A 22,066-nucleotide genomic window follows, 5' to 3' on the forward strand; every position below is an offset into this window, starting at 1 on the left:
TACCATGTCACAGTTACATTCTCTTGATTTTTCAAATTTCATTTTGAATTTCTTTCATAAAATGCAAGAGTTGGAATATTTCAGTAGTGTTTTATCGTGGTTTACCTTGTCACAGTTACATTCTCTTGATTTTTCAAAGTTTATTTTAAATTTCTTTCGTGAAATGCTAGAGTTGGAATATTTCAGTAGGGTTTTTTCGTGGTTTACCATGTCACAGTGACATTCTCTTGATTTTTCGAAGTTCTTTTTCTATTCTTTTCCTTGAAATGCAAGAGTTGGAATATTTCCGTAGTGTTTTGTCATGGTTTACCTTGTCAGTGTTAAATTCTCTTGATTTTTCAAAGTTCATTTTGGATTTTTACATTCTCTTGATTTTTCAAAGTTCATTTTGAATTTCTTTCGTGAAATGCAAGAGTTGGAATATTTCAGTAGTGTTTTGTCATAGTTTACCATGTCAGAGTTACATTCTCTTGATTTTTCAAATTTCCTTTTGAATTTCTTTCATGAAATGCAAGAGTTGGAATATTTCAGTAGTGTTTTATCGTGGTTTACCTTGTCACAGTTAGATTCTCTTGATTTTTCAAAGTTCTTTTTGGATTTCTTTCCTTGAAATGCAAGAGTTAGAATATTTCAGTAGTGTTTAGTGGTGGTTTACCTTGTCACAGTTACTTTCCCTTGATTTTTCAAAGTTCATTTTGGATTTCTTTCGTTGAAATGCAAGAGCTGGAATAATTCAGTAGTGTTTTGTTGTGCTTTACCTTGTCACAGTTACATTCTCTTGATTTTTAAAAGTTCATTTTGTATTTCTTTCGTAAAATGCAAGAGTTGGAATATTTCAGTAGTGTTTTGGTGTGCTTTACCATGTCACAGTTACATTCTCTTGATTTTTCAAATTTCCTTTTGAATTTCTTTCATGAAATGCAAGAGTTGGAATATTTCAGTAGTGTTTTGTCGTGGTTTACCTTGTCACAGTTACATTCTCTTGATTTTTCAAATTTCATTTTGTATTTATTTCATTGAAATGCAAGAGTTGGAATATTTCATTAGTGTTTTGTCTTCGTTTACCTTGTCACAGTTACATTCTCTTGATTTTTCAAAGTTCACTTTGAATTTCTTTCGTGAAATGCAAGATTTGGAATATTTCAATAGTGTTTTATCGTGGTTTACCTTGTCACAGTTACATTCTCTTGATTTTTCAAAGTTCATTTTCGATTTCTTTCCTTGAAATGTAAGAGTTGGAATATTTCAGTAGTGTTTTGCCATGGTTTACCTTGTCACAGTTACATTCTCTTGATTTTTCAAAGTTCATTTTGAATTTCTTTCGTGAAATGCGAGAGTTTGAATATTTCAGTAGTGTTTTGTCGTGGTTTACCATGTCACAGTTACATTCTCTTGATTTTTCAAAGTTCATTTTGAATTTCTTTCATGAAATGCAAGAGTTGGAATATTCTAGTAGTGTTTTATCGTGGTTTACCTTGTCAGAGTTACATTCTCTTGATTTTTCAAAGTTCATTTTGGATTTATTTCGTTGAAGTGTAAGAGTTGGAATATTTCAGTAGTGTTTTGTCTAGGTTTACCTTGTCACAGTTACATTTTCTTGACTTTTCAAAGTTTATTTTGGATTTCTTTCATTGAAATGCAAGAGTTGGAATATTTAATTAGTGTTTTGTCTTGGTTTACCTTGTCACAGTTACATCCTCTTGATTTTTCAAAGTTCATTTTGGATTTTTAAATTCTCTTAATTTTTCAAAGTTAATTTTGAATTTCTTTCGTGAAATGCAAGAGTTGGAATATTTCAGTAGTGTTTTATCGTGGTTTACCTTGTCACAGTTACATTCTCTTGATTTTTCAGAGTTCATTTTGGATTTCTTTCCTTGAAATGCAAGAATTGGAATATTTCAATAGTGTTTTATCGTGGTATACCCTGTCACTGTTACAAGCTCTTGATTTTTCAAAGTTCATTTTGGATTTCTTTCCTTGAAATGTAAGAGTTGGAATATTTCAGTAGAGTTTTTTAGTGTTTTACCCTGTCACAGTTACATTCTCTTTATTTTTCAAAGCTCATTTTTGGATTTATTTCGTTTAAATGCAAGAGTCGGAATATTTCAGTAGTGTTTTATTATGGTTTACCTTGTAACAGTTACATTATCTTGATTTTTCAAAGTTCATTTTGTATTTCTTTACTTGAAATTCAAGAGTTTGAATATTTCAGTAGTGTCTTGTTGTGCTTTACCTTGTCACAGTTACATTCTCTTGATTTTTCAAAGTTCATTTTGGATTTTTAAATTCTCTTGATTTTTCAAAGTTCATTTTGAATTTCTTTCGTTAAAATGCAAGAGTTGGAATATTTCAGTAGTGTCCTGTTGTGCCTTTCCTTGTCACTGAAAAATTCTCTTGATTTTCAAAGTTCATTTTGGATTTCTTTCGTTGAAATGCAAGAGTTGGAATATTTCAGTAGTGCTTTGTTGTACTTTACCTTGTCACAGTTACATTCTCTTGATTTTTCAAAGTGCATTTTGAATTTCTTTCGTGAAATGCAAGAGTTGGAATATTTCAGTAGTGTTTTGTCGTGGTTTGCCATTTCATTGTTACATGCTCTTGATTTTTCAAAGTTCATTTTGAATTTCTTTCGTGAAATGCAAGAGTTGGAATATTTCAGTAGTGTTTTATCGTGATTCACCTTTTCACAGTTACATTCTCTTGATCTTTCAAAGTTCTTTTTGGATTTCTTTCCTTGAAATACAAGAGTTGGAATATTTCAATACTGTTTTGTCGTGGTTTACCTTATCAGAGTTACATTCTCTTGATTTTTCAAAGTTTATTTTGGATTTCTTTCCTTGAACTGCAAGAGTTGGAATATTTCAGTAGTGTTTTGTCGTGGTTTACCTTGCCACAGTTACATTCTCTTGATTTTTCAAAGTTCATTTTTGGATTTCTATCGTTGAAATGAAAGAGTTGGAATATTTCAGTAGTGTTTTGTTATGGTTACCTTGCCACAGTTACATTCTCTTGATTTTTCAAAGTTCATTTTGAATTTCTTTCATTGAAATGCAAGAGTCGGAATATTTCAGTAGTGTTTTGTTGTGGTTTACCATGTCACAGTTATATTCTCTTGATTTTTTAAAATTCATTTTGGATTTCTTTCGTTGAAATGCAAGAGGTGGAATATTTCAGTAGTGTTTTGTCATGGTTTACCATATCACAGTTACATTCCCTTGATTTTCAAAGTTCATTTTGAATTTCTTTAATTGAAATGCAAGAGTTGGATTATTACAGTAGTGTTTCGTCGTGGTTTATCTTGTCACAGTTACATTCTCATGATTTTTCAAAGTTCATTTTGAATTTCTTTCATTGAAATGCAAGAGTTTGATTATTTCAGTAGTGTTTTGTCATGGTTTACCATGTCATAGTTACATATTCTTGATTTCTCAAAACTCATTTTGGATTTCTTTCGTTGAAATGCAAGAGTTGGAATATTTCAGTAGTGTTTTGTCGTGGTTTACCATGTCACAGTTACATTCTCTTGATTTTTCAAAGTTCATCTTGAATTTCTTTCGTTGAAATGCAAGAGTTGGAATATTTCAGTAGTGTTTTGTCGTGGTTTACCTTGTCACAGTTACATTCTTTTAATTTTTCAAAGTTCATTTTGAATTTCTTTCAGTTCATCTTGAATTTCATTCGATGAAAGTGCAAGAGTTTGAATATTTCATTAGTGTTTTGTCGTGGTTTACCATGTCATAGTTACATATTCTTGATATCTCAAAACTCATTTTGGATTTCTTTCGTTGAAATGCAAGAGTTGGAATATTTCAGTAATGTTTTGTCGTGGTTTACCATGTCACAGTTACATTCTCTTGATTTTTCAAAGTTCATTTTGAATTTCTTTTGTGAAATGCATGAGTTGGAATATTTCAGTAGTGTTTTGTCGTGATTTACCATGTCACAGTTACATTCTCTTGATTTTTCAAAGTTCATTTTGAATTTCTTTCGTTGAAATGCAAGAGTTGGAATATTTCAGTATTGTTTTGTCATAGTTTACCATGTCAGAGTTACATTCTCTTGATTTTTCAAATTTCATTTTGAATTTCTTTCATGAAATGCAAGAGTTGGAATATTTCAGTAGTGTTTTATCGTGGTTTACCTTGTCACAGTTACATTCTCTTGATTTTTCAAAGTTCATTTTGGATTTCTTTCCTTGAAATGCAAGAGTTAGAATATTTCAGTAGTGTTTTGTCGTGGTTTACCTTGTCACAGTTACATTCTCTAGATTTTTCAAAGTTCATTTTGGATTTCTTTCGTTGAAATGAAGGAGTTGGAATAATTCAGTAGTGTTTTGTTGTGCTTTATCTTGTCACAGTTACATTCTCTTGATTTTTAAAAGTTCATTTTGTATTTCTTTCGTAAAATGCAAGAGTTGGAATATTTCAGTAGTGTTTTGTTGTGGTTTACCATGTCACAGTTACATTCTCTTGATTTTTCAAATTTCCTTTTGAATTTCTTTCATGAAATGCAAGAGTTGGAATATTTCAGTAGTGTTTTGTCGTGGTTTACCTTGTCACAGTTACATTCTCTTGATTTTTCAAAGTTCATTTTGGATTTCTTTCCTTGAAATTCAAGAGTTGGAATATTTCATTAGTGTTTTGTCATGGTTTACCTTGTCACAGTTACATTCTATTGATTTTTCAAAGTTCACTTTGAATTTCTTTCGTGAAATGCAAGATTTGGAATATTTCAATAGTGTTTTATCGTGGTTTACCTTGTCACAGTTACATTCCCTTGATTTTTCAAAGTTCATTTTCGATTTCTTTCCTTGAAATGTAAGAGTTGGAATATTTCAGTAGTGTTTTGTCTTGGTTTACCTTGTCACAGTTACATTCTCTTGATTTTTCAAAGTTCATTTTGAATTTCTTTCGTGAAATGCGAGAGTTTGAATATTTCAGTAGTGTTTTGTCGTGGTTACCATGTCACAGTTACATTCTCTTGATTTTTCAAAGTTCATTTTGAATTTCATTCATGAAATGCAAGAGTTGGAATATTTTTAGTAGTGTTTTATCGTGGTTTACCTTGTCACAGTTACATTCTCTTGATTTTTCAAATTTCATTTTGGATTTCTTTCCTTGAAATGCAAGAGTTGGAATATTTCAGTAGTTTTTTGTCTAGGTTTACCTTGTCACAGTTACATTTTCTTGACTTTTCAAAGTTTATTTTGGATTTCTTTCATTGAAATGCAAGAGTTGGAATATTTCATTAGTGTTTTGTCTTGGTTTACCTTGTCACAGTTACATCCTCTTGATTTTTCAAAGTTCATTTTGGATTTTTACATTCTCTTGATTTTTCAAAGTTCATTTTGAATTTCTTTCGTGAAATGCAAGAGTTGGAATATTTCAGTAGTGTTTTGTCGTAGTTTACCATGTCACAGTTACATTCTCTTGATTTTTCAAATTTCATTTTGAATTTCTTTCATAAAATGCAAGAGTTGGAATATTTCAGTAGTGTTTTATCGTGGTTTACCTTGTCACAGTTACATTCTCTTGATTTTTCAAAGTTCATTTTGGATTTCTTTCCTTGAAATGCAAGACTTAGAATATTTCAGTAGTGTTTTGTCGTGGTTTACCTTGTCACAGTTACATTCTCTTGATTTTTCAAAGTTCATATTGGATTTCTTTCGTTGAAATGCAAGAGCTGGAATAATTCAGTAGTGTTTTGTTGTACTTTACCTTGTCACAGTTACATTCTCTTGATTTTTAAAAGTTCATTTTGTATTTCTTTCGTAAAATGCAAGAGTTGGAATATTTCAGTAGTGTTTTGTTATGGTTTACCATGTCAAAGTTACATTCTCTTGATTTTTCAAATTTCCTTTTGAATTTCTTTCATGAAATGCAAGAGTTGGAATATTTCAGTAGTGTTTTGTCGTGGTTTACCTTGTCACAGTTACATTCTCTTGATTTTTCAAAGTTCATTTTGGATTTCTTTCATTGAAATGCAAGAGTTGGAATATTTCATTAGTGTTTTGTCATGGTTTACCTTGTCACAGTTACATTCTCTTGATTTTTCAAAGTTCACTTTGAATTTCTTTCGTGAAATGCAAGATTTGGAATATTTCAAAAGTGTTTTATCGTGGTTTACCTTGTCACAGTTACATTCCCTTGATTTTTCAAAGTTCATTTTCGATTTCTTTCCTTGAAATGTAAGAGTTGGAATATTTCAGTAGTGTTTTGCCATGGTTTACCTTGTCACAGTTACATTCTCTTGATTTTTCAAAGTTCATTTTGAATTTCTTTCGTGAAATGCGAGAGTTTGAATATTTCAGTAGTGTTTTGTCGTGGTTTACCATGTGACAGTTACATTCTCTTGATTTTTCAAAGTTCATTTTGAATTTCTTTCATGAAATGCAAGAGTTGGAATATTTCAGTAGTGTTTTATCGTGGTTTACCTTGTCACAGTTACATTCTCTTGATTTTTCAAAGTTCATTTTGGATTTCTTTCTTTGAAATGCAAGAGTTGGAATATTTCAGTAGTGTTTTGTCAAGGTTTACCTTGTCACAGTTACATTTTCTTGACTTTTCAAAGTTTATTTTGGATTTCTTTCATTGAAATGCAAGAGTTGGAATATTTCATTAGTGTTTTGTCTTGGTTTACCTTGTCAGAGTTACATCCTCTTGATTTTTCAAAGTTCATTTTGGATTTTTACATTCTCTTGATTTTTCAAAGTTCATTTTGAATTTCTTTCGTGAAATGCAAGAGTTGGAATATTTCAGTAGTGTTTTATCGTGGTTTACCTTGTCACAGTTACATTCTCTTAATTTTTCAGAGTTCATTTTGGATTTCTGTCCTTGAAATGCAAGAATTGGAATATTTCAGTAGTGTTTTGTCGTGGTTTACCTTGTCACAGTTACATTCTCTTGTTTTTTCAAAGTTCATTTTGGATTTCTTTCCTTGAAATGTAAGAGTTGGAATATTTCAGTAGTGTTTTGTAATGGTATACATTGTCACAGTTACATTCTCTTGATTTTTCAAAGTTCATTTTTGGATTTCTTTCGTTGAAATGCAAGAGTTGGAATATTTCAGTAGTGTTTTGTTATGGTTTACCTTGTCACAGTTACATTCTATTTATTTTTCAAAGTTCTTTTTGGATTTCTTTAGTTGAAATGCTATAGTTTGAATTTTTCAGTACTGTTTTTTATTTGTTTACCATGTCAAATTTAAATTATATTTATTTTTCAAAGTTCATTTTTGATTTTTAAATTCTCTTGATTTTTCAAAGTTCATTTTGAATTTCTTTCATTAAAATGCAAGAGTTGGAATATTTCAGTAGTGTCCTGTTGTGCCTTACCTCGTCACTGAAAAATTCTCTTGATTTTCAAAGTTCATTTTGGATTTCTTTCGTTGAAATGCAAGAGTTGGAATATTTCAGTAGTGTTTTTTTGTGGTTTACCATGTCACAGTTACATTCTCTTGATTTTTCAAAGTGCATTTTGAATTTCTTTCGTGAAATGCAAGAGTTGGAATATTTCAGTAGTGTTTTGTCGTGGTTTGCCATTTCATTGTTACATGCTCTTGATTTTTCAAAGTTCATTTTGAATTTCTTTCGTGAAATGCAAGAGTTGGAATATTTCAGTAGTGTTTTATCGTGATTCACCTTTTCACAGTTACATTCTCTTGATCTTTCAAAGTTCTTTTTTGATTTCTTTCCTTGAAATGCAAGAGTTGGAATATTTCAATACTGTTTGGTCGTGGTTTACCTTATCAGAGTTACATTCTCTTGATTTTTCAAAGTTTATTTTGTATTTCTTTCCTTGAACTGCAAGAGTTGGAATATTTCAGTATTGTTTTGTCGTGGTTTACCTTGCCACAGTTACATTCTCTTGATTTTTCAAAGTTCATTTTTGGATTTCTATCGTTGAAATGAAAGAGTTGGAATATTTCAGTAGTGTTTTGTTATGGTTACCTTGCCACAGTTACATTCTCTTGATTTTTCAAAGTTCATTTTGAATTTCTTTCATTGAAATGCAAGAGTTGGAATATTTCACTAGTGTTTTGTCGTGGTTTACCATGTCACAGTTATATTCTCTTGATTTTTCAAAGTTCATTTCGGATTTTTTTCGTTGAAATGCAAGAGTTGGAATATTTCAGTAGTGTTTTGTCATGGTTTACCGTATCACAGTTACATCCTCTTGATTTTCAAAGTTCATTTTGAATTTCTTTAATTGAAATGTAAGAGTTGGATTATTACAGTAGTGTTTCGTCGTGGTTTATCTTGTCACAGTTACATTCTCATGATTTTTCAAAGTTCATTTTCAATTTCTTTCATTGAAATGCAAGAGTTTGATTATTTCAGTAGTGTTTTGTCATGGTTTACCATGTCATAGTTACATATTCTTGATTTCTCAAATCTCATTTTGAATTTCTTTCGTTGAAATGCAAGAGTTGGAATATTTCAGTAATGTTTTGTTGTGGTTTACCATGTCACAGTTACATTCTCTTGATTTTTCAAAGTTCATTTTGAATTTCTTTCGCTGAAATGCACGAGTTGGAATATTTCAGTAGTGTTTTGTCGTGGTTTACCTTGTCACAGTTAAATTCTTTTAATTTTTCAAAGTTCATTTTGAATTTCTTTCAGTTCATCTTGAATTTCATTCGATGAAAGTGCAAGAGTTTGAATATTTCAGTAGTGTTTTGTCGTGGTTTACCATGTCATAGTTACATATTCTTGATTTCTCAAAACTCATTTTGGATTTCTTTCGTTGAAATGCAAGAGTTGGAATATTTCAGTAATGTTTTGTCGCGGTTTACCATGTCACAGTTACATTCTCTTGATTTTTCAAAGTTCATTTTGAAATTTCTTTCGCTGAAATGTAAGAGTTGGAATATTGCAGTAGTGTTTTGTCGTGGTTTACCATGTCACAGTTACATTCTCTTGATTTTTCAAAGTTCATTTTGAATTTCTTTCGTTGAAATGCAAGAGTTGGAATATTTCAGTAGTGTTTTGTCATAGTTTACCATGTCAGAGTTACATTCTCTTGATTTTTCAAATTTCCTTTTGAATTTCTTTCATGAAATGCAAGAGTTGGAATATTTCAGTAGTGTTTTATCGTGGTTTACCTTGTCACAGTTACATTCTCTTGATTTTTCAAAGTTCATTTTGGATTTCTTTCCTTGAAATGCAAGAGTTAGAATATTTCAGTAGTGTTTTGTCGTGGTTTACCTTGTCACAGTTACATTCTCTAGATTTTTCAAAGTTCATTTTGGATTTCTTTCGTTGAAATGCAGGAGTTGGAATAATTCAGTAGTGTTTTGTTGTGCTTTATCTTGTCACAGTTACATTCTCTTGATTTTTAAAAGTTCATTTTGTATTTCTTTCGTAAAATGCAAGAGTTGGAATATTTCAGTAGTGTTTTGTTGTGGTTTACCATGTCACAGTTACATTCTCTTGATTTTTCAAATTTCCTTTTGAATTTCTTTCATGAAATGCAAGAGTTGGAATATTTCAGTAGTGTTTTGTCGTGGTTTACCTTGTCACAGTTACATTCTCTTGATTTTTCAAAGTTCATTTTGGATTTCTTTCATTGAAATGCAAGAGTTGGAATATTTCATTAGTGTTTTGTCTTGGTTTACCTTGTCACAGTTACATTCTCTTGATTTTTCAAAGTTCACTTTGAATTTCTTTCGTGAAATGCAAGATTTGGAATATTTCAAAAGTGTTTTATCGTGGTTTACCTTGTCACAGTTACATTCCCTTGATTTTTCAAAGTTCATTTTCGATTTCTTTCCTTGAAATGTAAGAGTTGGAATATTTCAGTAGTGTTTTGTCATGGTTTACCTTGTCACAGTTACATTCTCTTGATTTTTCAAAGTTCATTTTGAATTTCTTTCGTGAAATGCAAGAGTTTGAATATTTCAGTAGTGTTTTGTCGTGGTTTACCTTGTCACAGTTACATTCTCTTGATTTTTCAAAGTTCATTTTGAATTTAATTCATGAAATGCAAGAGTTGGAATATTTTAGTAGTGTTTTATCGTGGTTTACCTTGTCACAGTTACATTCTCTTGATTTTTCAAAGTTCATTTTGGATTTCTTTCCTTGAAATGCAAGAGTTGGAATATTTCAGTAGTTTTTTGTCTAGGTTTACCTTGTCACAGTTACATTTTCTTGACTTTTCAAAGTTTATTTTGGATTTCTTTCATTGAAATGCAAGAGTTGGAATATTTCAGTAGTGTTTTGTCATGGTTTACCTTGTCAGAGTTACATCCTCTTGATTTTTCAAAGTTCATTTTGGATTTTTACATTCTCTTGATTTTTCAAAGTTCATTTTGAATTTCTTTCGTGAAATGCAAGAGTTGGAATATTTCAGTAGTGTTTTATCGTGGTTTACCTTGTCACAGTTACATTCTCTTAATTTTTCAGAGTTCATTTTGGATTTCTTTCCTTGAAATGCAAGAATTGGAATATTTCAGTAGTGTTTTGTCGTGGTTTACCTTGTCACAGTTACATTCTCTTGATTTTTCCAAGTTCATTTTGGATTTCTTTCCTTGAAATGCAAGAGTTGGAATATTTCAGTAGTGTTTTGTCATGGTTTACCTTGTCACAGTTACATTCTCTTGATTTTTCAAAGGTCATTTTTGGATTTCTTTCGTTGAAACGCAAGAGTTGGAATATTTCAGTAGTGTTTTGTCATGGTTTACCTTTTAACAGTTACATTCTCTTGATTTTTCAAATTTCATTTTTGATTTCTTTCCTTGAAATTCAAGAGTTGGAATATTTCAGTAGTGTATCTTTTTGGTTTACCTTGTCACATTTACATTCTCTTGATTTTTCAAAGTTCATTTTGGATTTTTACATTCTCTTGATTTTTCAAAGTTCATTTTGAATTTCTTTCGTTAAAATGCAAGAGTTGGAATATTTCAGTAGTGTCCTGTTGTGCCTTTCCTTGTCACTGAAAAATTCTATTGATTTTTCAAAGTTCATTTTGGATTTATTTCGTTGAAATGCAAGAGTTGGAATATTTCAGTAGTGTTTTGTTGTGCTTTACATTGTCACAATTACATTCTCCAGATTTTTCAAAGTGCATTTTGGATTTCTTTCGTGAAATGCAAGAGTTGGAATATTTCAGTAGTGTTTTGTCATGGTTTGCCATTTCATTGTTACATGCTCTTGATTTTTCAAAGTTTATTTTGAATTTCTTTCGTGAAATGCAAGAGTTGGAATATTTCAGTAGTGTTTTATCGTGATTCACCTTTTCACAGTTACATTCTCTTGAGCTTTCAAAGTTCTTTTTGGATTTCTTTCCTTGAAATGCAAGAGTTGGAATATTTCAATACTGTTTTGTCGTGGTTTACCTTATCAGAGTTACATTCTCTTGATTTTTTCAAAGTTTATTTTGGATTTCTTTCCTTGAAATGCAAGAGTTGGAATATTTCAGTAGTGTTTTGTCGTAGTTTACCTTGCCACAGTTACATTCTCTTGATTTTTCAAAGTTCATTTTTGGATTTCTATCGTTGAAATGAAAGAGTTGGAATATTTCAGTAGTGTTTTGTTATGTTTACCTTGTCACAGTTACATTCTCTTGATTTTTCAAAGTTCATTTTGAATTTCTTTCATTGAAATGCAAAAGTCGGATTATTTCATTAGTGCTTCGTCATGGTTTATCATGTCACAGTTATATTCTCTTGATTTTTCTAAGTTCATTTTGAACTTCTGTCGTTGAAATGCAAGAGTTGGAATATTTCTGTAGTGTTTTGCCGTAATTTACCTTGCCAAAGAGACAATCTCATAATTTTTCAAAGTTCTTTTTGATTCTTTTAATTGAAATGCAAGAGTTGGATTATTTAAGTAGTGTTTTGTCGCGGTTTACCTTGTCACAGTTATAATCTCATGATTTTTCAAAGTTCATTTTCAATTTCTTTCATTGAAATGCAAGAGTTGGATTATTTCAGTAGTGTTTTGTCATGGTTTACCATGTCATAGTTACATATTCTTGATTTCTCAAAACTCATTTTGGACTTGTTTCGTTGAAATGCGAGAGTTGGAATATTTCAGTAGTGTTTTGTCGCGGTTTACCATGTCACAGTTACATTCTCTTGATTTTTCAAAGTTCATTTTGAATTTCTTTCGTTGAAATGCAAGAGTTGGAATATTTCAGTAGTGTTTTGTCGTGGTTTACCTTGTCACAGTTAAATTCTATTAATTTTTCAAAGTTCATTTTGAATTTCTTTCAGTTCATCTTGAATTTCATTCGATGAAAGTGCAAGAGTTTGAATATTTCAGTAGTGTTTTGTCGTGGTTTACCATGTCATAGTTACATATTCTTGATTTCTCAAAACTCATTTTGAATATCTTTCGTTGAAATGCAAGAGTTGGAATATTTAAGTAGTGTTTAGTCATGGTTTACCTTTTCACAGTTACGTTCCCTTGATTTTTCAAAGTTCATTTTGAATTTCTTTCAATGAAATGCAAGAGTTGGATTATTTCAGTAGTGTTATGGCGTGGTTTACATTGTCACAGTTACATTCTCATAATTTTTCAAAGTTCATTTTCAATTTCTTTCATTGAAATGCAAGAGTTGGATTATTTCAGTAGTGTTTTGTCATGGTTTACCATGTCATAGTTACATATTCTTGATTTCTCAAAACTCATTTTGGACTTGTTTCGTTGAAATGCGAGAGTTGGAATATTTCAGTAGTGTTTTGTCGCGGTTTACCATGTCACAGTTACATTCTCTTGATTTTTCAAAGTTCATTTTGAATTTCTTTCGTTGAAATGCAAGAGTTGGAATATTTCAGTAGTGTTTTGTCGTGGTTTACCTTGTCACAGTTAAATTCTTTTAATTTTTCAAAGTTCATTTTGAATTTCTTTCAGTTCATCTTGAATTTCATTCGATGAAAGTGCAAGAGTTTGAATATTTCAGTAGTGTTTTGTCGTGGTTTACCTTGTCAAAGTTACATTCTCTTGATTTTTAAAGTTCATTTTGAATTTCTTTCACTGAAATACAAGAGTTGGATTATTTCAGTAGTGTTTTGTCGTGGTTTACCATGTCACTGTTAAATTCTCTTGATTTTTCAAAGTTCATTTTTAATTTATTTAGTTGAAATGCAAGAGTTGTAATATTTCAGTAATTTCTTGTTGTGGTTTACCTTGTCACAGTTAAATTCTTTTAATTTTTCAAAGTTCATTTTGAATTTCTTTCAGTTCATCTTGAATTTCATTCGATGAAAGTGCAAGAGTTTGAATATTTCAGTAGTGTTTTGTCGTGGTTTACCATGTCACAGTTACATTCTGTTGATTTTTCATAGTTCATTGTGGATTTCTTTCATTGAAATGTGTTTTATTGTGCTTTTACTCGTCAAAGATACAGTCTCGTGATTTTTCAAAGTTCAGTGTGTATCTCTTTCGTTGAAATGCAAGAGTTGGAATATTTCAGTAGTGTTTTGTTTTGGTTTACATTATCACAGTTACATTCTTTTTATTTTTCGAAGTTCATTTTGGATTTCACTTGTAAAGTGCACGATTTGGAATATTTCAGTAGTGTTTTGTCGTGTTTTACCATGTCACAGTTACATTCTCTTGAATTTTCAAAGTTCATTTTGAATTTCTTTCCTACGTACGCGCATGTACGTAGGAAAGAAATTCGAAATGAACTTTGAAAAAATCAAGAGAATGTAACTGTGACATGGTAAACCACAACAAAACACTACTGAAATATTCCAACTCTTGCATTTTACGAAAGAAATACAAAATGAACTTTTAAAAATCAAAAGAATGTAACTGTGACAAGGTAAAGCACAACAAAAGACTACTGAATTATTCCAACTCTTGCATTTCAACAAAAGAAATCCAATATGAACTTTGAAAAATCAAGAGAATGTAACTGTGACAAGGTAAAGCACAACAAAACACATTTCAATGAAAGAAATCCACAATGAACTTTGAAAAATCAAGAGAATGTAACTGTGACACGGTAAACCACGACAAAACACTACTGAAATATTCCAACTCTTGCATTTCAACGAAAGAAATTCAAGATGAACTTTGAAAAATCAAGAGAATGTCACTGTGACAAGGTACACCACGGCAAAACACTACTGAAATATTCCAACTCTTGCTTTTCACAAAAGAAATTCAAAATAAACTTTGAAAAATCAAGAGAATGTAACTGTGACAAAGTAAACCACGACAAAAACATTACTGAAATATTCCAACTTTTGCATTTCAACCAAAGAAATCCGAAATGAACGTTGAAAATCAAGAGAATGTAACTGTGACAAGGTAAAGCACAACAAAACACTACTGAAATATTCCAACTCTTGAATTTCAATGAAAGAAATTCAAAATGAACTTTGAAAAATCAAGAGAATATAACTTTGACAAGGTAAAGCACAACAAAACACGACTGAAATATTCCAACTCTTGCATTTCAATGAAAGAAATTCAAAATGAACTTTAAAAAGTTAAGAGAATTTAACTGTGACAAGGTAAACCATGACAAAACACTACTGAAATATTCCAACTCTTGCATTTCAATGAAAGAAATTCAAAATGAAATTTGAAAAAATAAGAGAATTTAACTATGACAAGGTAAACCACAACAAGACACTACCGAAATATTCCAACTCTTGCATTTCAATGAAAGAAATTCAAAATGAACTTTGAAAAATCAAGAGAATGTAACTGTGACATGGTAAACCATGACAAAACACTACTGAAATATTTCAAATCTTGCATTTCAACGTAAGAAATTCAAAATTAACTTTGAAAAATCAAGAGAATGTAACTGTGACATGGTAAACCACGACAAAACATTACTGAAATATTCCAACTCTTGCATTTCAACGAAAGAAATTCAAAATGAACTTTGAAAAATCAAGAGAATATAAGTGTGACAAGGTTAACCACGACGAAACACTACTGAAATATTCCAACTCTTGCATTTCAACGAAAGAAATACAAAATGAACTTTGAAAAATCATGAGAATGTAACTGTGACATGGTAAACCATGACAAAACACTACTGAAATAATTCAACTCTTGCATTTCAATGAAAGAAATTCAAAATGAACATTGAAAAATCATGAGAATGTAACTGTGACAAGGAAAACCACGACAAAACACTACTGAAATGTTCTAACTCTAGCATTTCAACGAAAGAAATTCAAAATGAACTTTGAAAAATTAAGAGAATGTAACTGTGACAAGGTAAACCGGGACAAAACACTACTGAAAAGATCCAACTCTTGCATTTCAATGAAATAAATCCAAAATGAAATTTGAAAAATCAAGAAAATGTAACTGTGACATGGTAAACCAAGAAAAAACACTACTGAAATATTCCAACTCTTGCAATTCAACGAAAGATATCCAAAATGAACTTTGAAAAATCAAGAGAATGTAACTGCGACATGGTAAACCACGACAAAACACTACTGAAATATTCCAACTCTTGCATTTCAATGAAAGAAATTCAAAATGAACTTTGAAAAATCAAGAGAATGTAACTGTGACAAGGTAAACCATGACAAAACACTACTGAAATATTCCAACTCTTGCATTTCAACGATAGAAATCCAAAAATGAACTTTGAAAAATCAAGAGAATGTAACCGTGGCAAGGTAAACCCCGACAAAACAGTACTGAAATATTCCAACTCTTGTATTTCAAGGAAAGAAATTCAAAATAAACTTTGAAAAATCAAGAGAATGTAACTCTGATAAGGTAAACCACGACCAAACAGTATTGAAATATTCCAACTCTTGCATTTCAAGGAAAGAAATCAAAAAAGAACTTTGAAAGATCAAGAGAATGTAACTGTGAAAAGGTAAATCACGATAAAACACTACTGAAATATTCCAACTCTTGCATTTCACGAAAAAAACTCAAAATGAACTTTGAAAAATCAAGAGAATGTAACTGTGACAAGGTAAAGAACAACAAAACACTACTGAAATATTCCAACTCTTGCATTTCAACGTAGGAAATCCAAAATGAACTTTGAAAAATCAAGAGAATGTAACAGTGACAAGGTAAGGCACAACAGGACACTACTGAAATATTCCAACTCTTGCATTTCAACGAATGAAATTCAAAATGAACTTTGAAAAATCAAGAGAATGTAAAAATCCAAAATGAACTTTGAAAAATCAAGAGAATGTAACTGTGACAAGGTAAACCACGACAAAACACTACTGAAATATTCCAACTCTTGCATTTCAAGGAAAGAAATCCAAAATGAACTGTGAAAAATCAAGAGAATGTAACTGTGACAATGTAAACCATAACAAAACACTTCTGAAATATTCCAACTCTTGCATTTAAACAAAAGAAATCAAAAAATTAACTTTGAAAAATCAAAAGAATGAAACTGTGATAAGGTAAAGCACAACAAAACACTAATGAAATATTCTAACTCTTATATTTCAAGGAAAGAAATCCAAAATGAACTTTGAAAAATTAAGAGAATTTAACTGTGACAAGGTAAACCACGATAAAACACTATTGAAATATTCCAACTCTTGCATTTCACGAAAGAAATTCAAAATGAACTTTGAAAAATCAAGAGAATGTAACTGTGACATGGTAAATCACGACACAACACTACTGAAATATTCCAACTCTTGCATTTCAAGGAAAGAAATTCAAAATTAACTTTGAAAAATCAAGAGAATGTAAAAATCCAAAATGAACTTTGAAAAATCAAGAGGATGTAACTGTGACAAGGTAAACCACGGCAAAACACTACTGAAATATTCCAACTCTTTCATTTCACAAAAGAAATTCAAAATGAACTTTGAAAAATCAAGAGAATGTAACTGTGACAAAGTAAACTACGACAAAAACATTACTGAAATATTCCAACTCTTGCATATCAACGAAAGAAATCCAAAATGAACTTTGAAAAATCAAGAGAATGTAACTTTGACAAGGTAAAGCACAACAAAACACTACTGAAATATTCCAACTCTTGTATTTCAATGAAAGAAATTCAAAAGGAACTTTGAAAAATCAAGAGAATGTAATTTTGACAAGGTAAAGCACAACAAAACACTACTGAAATATTCCAAGTCTTGCATTTCAATGAAAGAAATTCGAAATGAAATTTGAAAAATCAAGATAATATAACTGTGACAAGGTAAACCACGACAAAACACTACTGAAATATTCCAAATCTTGCATTTCAACGAAAGAAATTAAAAATTAACTTTGAAAAATCAAGAGAATGTAACTCTGACATGGTAAACCCCGACAAAACATTACTGAAATATTCCAACTCTTGCATTTCAACGAAAGAAATCCGAAATGAACTTTGAAAAATCAAGAGAATATAACTGTGACATGGTAAACCACGACAAAACACTACTGAAATAATTCAACTCGTGCATTTCAACGAAAGAAATCAAAAATGAACTTTGAAAAATCAAGTGAATGTAACTGTGAAATGGTTAATCATGACAAAACACTACTGAAATAATCCAGCTCTTACATTTCAATGAAATAAACTAAAAATTAACTTTGAAAAATAAAGAGAATTTAACTGTGACAAGGTAAACCACGACAAAACACTACTGAAATATTCCAAATCTTGCATTTCAACGAAAGAAAGTCAAAATGAACTTTGAAAAATTAAGAGAATGTAACTGTGACAAGGTAAACCGCGACAAAACACTACTGAAATAATGCAACTCTTTCATTTAAACAAAAAAAATCCAAAATGAACTTTGGAAAATCAAGGGAATGTAACTGTGACATGGGAAACCATGTCAAAACACAACTAAAATATTCAAACTCTTGCATTTTAACAAAAGAAATACAGAATGAACTTTGCAAAATCAAGAGAATGTAACTATGGCAAGGTAAACCATACCAAAACACTACCGAAATATTCCAACTCTTGCATTTCAACGATAGAAATCCAAAAATGAACTTTAAAAAATTCAAAGAATGTAACTGTGGCAAGGTAAACCACGACAAAACAATACTGAAATATTCCAACTCTTGCAGTTCAAGGAAAGAAATCCAAAATAAACTTTGAAAAATCAAGAGAATGTAACTCTGATAAGGTAAACCACGACCAAACAGTATTGAAATATTCCAACTCTTGCATTTCAAGGAAAGAAATCAAAAAAGAACTTTGAAAGATCAAGAGAATGTAACTGTGAAAAGGTAAATCACGATAAAACACTACTGAAATATTCCAACTCTTGCATTTCACGAAAAAAACTCAAAATGAACTTTGAAAAATCAAGAGAATTTAACTGTGACAAGGTAAAGAACAACAAAACACTACTGAAATATTCCAACTCTTGCATTTCAACCTAAGAAATCCAAAATGAACTTTGAAAAATCAAGAGGATGTAACAGTGACAAGGTAAGGCACAACAGGACACTACTGAAATATTCCAACTCTTGCATTTCAACGAAAGAAATTAAAAATTATAATTTAATATTATTTATAATTTATAAATCCAAAATGAACTTTGAAAAATCAAGAGAATTTTACTTTGACAAGTTAAAGCACAACAAAACAATACTGAAAAATTCAAGCTATTCAATTTCAAGGAAAGAAATCCTAAATGAACTTTGAAAAATCAAGAGAATTTAACTGTGACAATGTAAATCATGACAAAACACAACTACAATATTCCAACTTTTTCATTTCAACGAGAGAAATAAAAAAATGAAATTTGAAAATTAAAGATAATGTAAATGTGACACGGTAAAACACAATAAAAAACTACTGAAATATTCAAACTCTTACATTTCATGGAAAAAAATCCAAAATGAACTTTTAAAAATCAAGAGAATGTAACTGTGACAAGGTAAACCAGAAAAAAACACTACTGAAATATTCCAACTCTTGCATTTCAAGGACAGAAATCCAAAATAAACTTTAAAAATTAAGAGAATGTAACTGTGACAAGGTAAACCACGATAAAACACTATTGAAATATTCTAAGTCTTGCATTTCACGAAAGAAATTCAAAATGAACTTTGAAAAATCAAGAGAATGTAACTGTGAGATGGTAAACCACGACAAAACACTACTGAAATATTCCAACTCTTAAATTTCACGAAAGAAATTCAAAATGAACTTTAAAAAATCAAGAGAATGTAAAAATCCAAAATGAACTTTGAAAAATCAAGAGGATGTAACTGTGACAATGTAAACCAAGACAAAACACTACTGAAATATTCCAACTCTTGCATTTCAATGAAAGAAATCCAAAATGAACTTTGAAAAATCAAGAGAATGTAACTGTGACAAGGTAAACCAAGACACAACACTACTGAAATATTCCAACCCTTGCATTTCAAGGAAAGAAATTCAAAATGAACTTTGAAAAATCAAGAGAATGTAAAAATCCAAAATGAACTTTGAAAAATCAAGAGGATGTAACTGTGACAATGTAAACCAAGACAAAACACCACTGAAATATTCCAACTATTGCATTTCAATGAAAAAACAACAAAATAAACTCTGAAAAAAAGAAATACTTTTACTTTTATAAAGTAAACCATTACGAAACACTACTGAAATGTACAATATCTTGCTTTTCAAGTTATGATATTCTAAACAATCTCTCAAAAATCAATAAAATGTAAATGTGAGAAAATAAAGCACGACAAAACACTACTGAAATATTCCAACACTTGCATTTCATGAAAGAAATTCAAAATGAACTTTGAAAAATCAAGAGAATTTAACTGTGATATGGTAAACCACGACAAAACACTACTGAAATATTCCAACTCTTGCATTTCAATGGAAAAAATCCAAAATGAACTTTGAAAAATCAAGCGAATGTAACTGTGACAAGGTAAAACACAACAAAACACTACTGAAATATTCCAACTCTTGCATTTCAATGAAAGAAATCCAAAATGAACTTTGAAAAATCAAGAGAATGTAACTGTGCCAAGGTAAACCACGACAAAACACTACTGAATTTAAGTATGTTTCATCTCATTCGAAGACATGTAAAAACGAAAGTTTAAAAAAATATATCATGTTAAAAAAAAATAAAAAAAAAAATAGGGAGGGGGGCCAAAACTTGGGAGGGCGGGGGCGCCCTTCAAGTTTGGGGATAGGGGACCTATGGAGGGCTGAATTCCCTGGTGGTTAGGGTCGTTGGTGCTTATGATCCATGACGGTTCATACTCATGTATCCCTCACTACTTGATCTGTAAGGATTTCTATGGATTGTTCTGAATTTCTTTATTAAAATTCTTTTATTGCCATCTACATCTCTCTTAGTATCAACTTTTTAGTTTACTATAACGTTAGACCATATTTTAAGCTGACAACACTGTTCAAATGCCACTTGTGTATTATACAGAACACATCGAAGAAGTAAAGCTACCCATTATTAAAATTCATTTCTTGCCATCTACATCTCTCTTAGTATCAACTTTTTAGTATACTATAATGTTAAACTCTATTTTAAATTGACAACACTGTTCAAAAAAGCCACTTGTGTATTATACAGAACACATCGAAGAAGTAAAGCTATCCATATTTAAAATTCTTTTCTTGCCATCTACATCTCTCTTAGTGTCAACTTTCTAGTATAATATAAAGTTAGACTCTATTTTAAACTGACAACACTGTTAAAATGCAACTTGTGTATTATACAGAACACATCGAAGAAGTAAAGCTATCCATTATTAAAATTCTGTTCTTGCCACCTATATATCTCTTAGTATCAACTTTCTAGTATACTATAACGTTAGACTCTATTTTAAACTGACAACACTGTTCAAACGCCATTGAGGTTACCTTAAATGCTAATCACTTTAACCCTTTTTCTCTATCGTCAAGTACATGCTCTTGAAAGGTACCTGGGAACATAAGGCAATTCAGGAACCAGTGGGGAATTCCCGCTCGTAACTGTTAATCACTTTAACCCTTTTTCACCATCGTCAACTACTTGCTCTGCAAAGGTACCAAGGAACGTAAGGCAATTCAGGAACCAGTGGGGAATCCCCGCTCGTAACTACTAATCACTTTAACCCTTTTTCTCCATCGTCAAGTACATGCTCTGGAAAGGTACCAAGGAACGTAAGGCAATTCAGGAACCAGTGGGGAATCCCCGCTCGTAATTGCTAATCCCTTTAACGATTTTTCTTCATCGTCAAGTACATGCTCCAAAAATATTTTATTCAGAGATTTCATGTTAAAAAATTATCCAATCACTAATTACCCCTTTTTTGCAAATGTCAATCAATGAATTCTGATTGTAAAAGCGTGTTTAATCACGTTGCTTGGAAAGGTATCCATAAGTACATGCTCTGGAAAGGTGCCAAGGAACGTAAAGTAAGCTAATAGCATGGTAATTCCTATACGTCTGTTAGAATAGCATGGTAATTCCTAAACGTCTGTTAGAAATGGTACTTAGTCCTCTACTTATGAGAATAGATGAACAGATCGAAAGAACGAGGAACGAGGAACGATAAAAATGGTTAGAAGTGGCGGAGTCATTGCAATATTAATGCTCTTTTACATGCAAATTAATTCCAAGGATTTGAGATGTCCCCCCTCAACCCCACGACCGGAAATGACGGGCTTGTTTAACTCTTTTAAAGAGATCCAAAACAAAATTCTGGTCAATATATTGCGATAAAAAGAGATTTCATGCCTGAAAATATTGATTGTTAGTCGGCATCTCCACTGACTATGGTGTCATCAGGTAGTGGCAGGGCTTTAGGAATTAGTGAGGCAGTTATCGCCACAGAAATACTTTTACTGAAAAAAAACTGTAGTGACCGTAATATTGTCATCTTGCTTTTGTGTCTGTGACGCCGTAAACGGTTCTTTAAACAACGGCACAATCACATATTTCTGTGCTTCTTCAAGACTTCAAGATCGTTGTGAATACGACGAACATGATCTTCAAAATAGTCTTTATTTATTTTAGCGTCACATTCACAGCATTTGACTGTTATACAGTTGGATTTGGTTACAGAAACATTACGCTTCTTATTGGCACTAGACTTTTCGCTAGTCCCCGAAGCCGCACCACGCCGAAATGACGGCGGCGAATGTGTGATTTAGTATTGGCGGGGGCGCGCCGCCAGGCGTGC

The sequence above is a fragment of the Artemia sp. Qi Xiang Cuo genome, chromosome 3, assembly GCF_049724085.1.
Source record: "Artemia sp. Qi Xiang Cuo chromosome 3, ASM4972408v1, whole genome shotgun sequence".
Classification (NCBI taxonomy): domain Eukaryota; kingdom Metazoa; phylum Arthropoda; class Branchiopoda; order Anostraca; family Artemiidae; genus Artemia; species Artemia sp. Qi Xiang Cuo.